Here is an 897-nt window from a genome sequence, read left to right as displayed (position 1 = left end):
GTGGTCCGTGACTCAGGCCCGAGATCAGGAGCAATTGAAGGAAAAATCATCTCCCACGTATTTGAAAACATGAGACAGAACAGCTGACAGGGAGGCAGGAATGTAAAAACCTTCCAGGTACTGTGGAAAGAGCAAAGCAAAACCTTTCATCAGAGAGGCAAGGTGACAGGGCACTGTATCTTGCTCATACGCCCAAGAATAAGGCCTTTTATTCGCCAGTTCTCCACGATGCCCCTAGCCTATTCTGAGTTCATTCCTTCTCATTCACTCTTGTCTCCACCACCCTGCTGGTAGCTGCAGGCACCTTGGTCACAGCTAACTCCCGAGCTAGATTGGGAGAAGCCCTAGCAATTAACTGCCGAAATTGATATGGACTTTGTTCAAAATGCAGTGTTTCAACACCAGAACTCCCAAATTAGAGCAGACTCAGACCCTTCCGAGTGCTGCTGGCTCTAACATACAGTCCTGTCACTTCTCTCACTGCATGACCAGTGGCAGAAAAGCCCTCAGTGCACATACACATATCACCTGCATGCCAGATTGGTCAAGGGGTTGGGTTTTTTTCCCCGTGTAAAGGATGGACACAGACAAAGTAATTTTTAGCCCCTTTGCTTAAGGCCTCATCATTATCTGTACCCCCAAGGATTCTAGGCACCCTCTGGGGCCTACGCCTTATCTAAAAATATTTAGCTGATACAAAAAGGTTCCTTCTGCCAGGGAGCAGGCAGTGCCAAAGGACTAAGCAAGCACAGGTCTTTGTGCCACTGTATATACCTCTAACTCCCTGGATCTCCCCTGCAGATCAGCAGGGTCACTCCCATCCACCCAACTTTGAGGCTCAACTCACCAGCCATTCCAGCAAGTTACTTACGTGTACCCCTAATTAAAAGTTTTTTG

Source organism: Calidris pugnax, unplaced genomic scaffold (assembly GCF_001431845.1).
Source record: "Calidris pugnax isolate Ruff unplaced genomic scaffold, ASM143184v1 scaffold31, whole genome shotgun sequence".
Taxonomy (NCBI): Eukaryota; Metazoa; Chordata; class Aves; order Charadriiformes; family Scolopacidae; genus Calidris; species Calidris pugnax.
Note: the sequence above shows the minus strand (reverse complement) of the source record.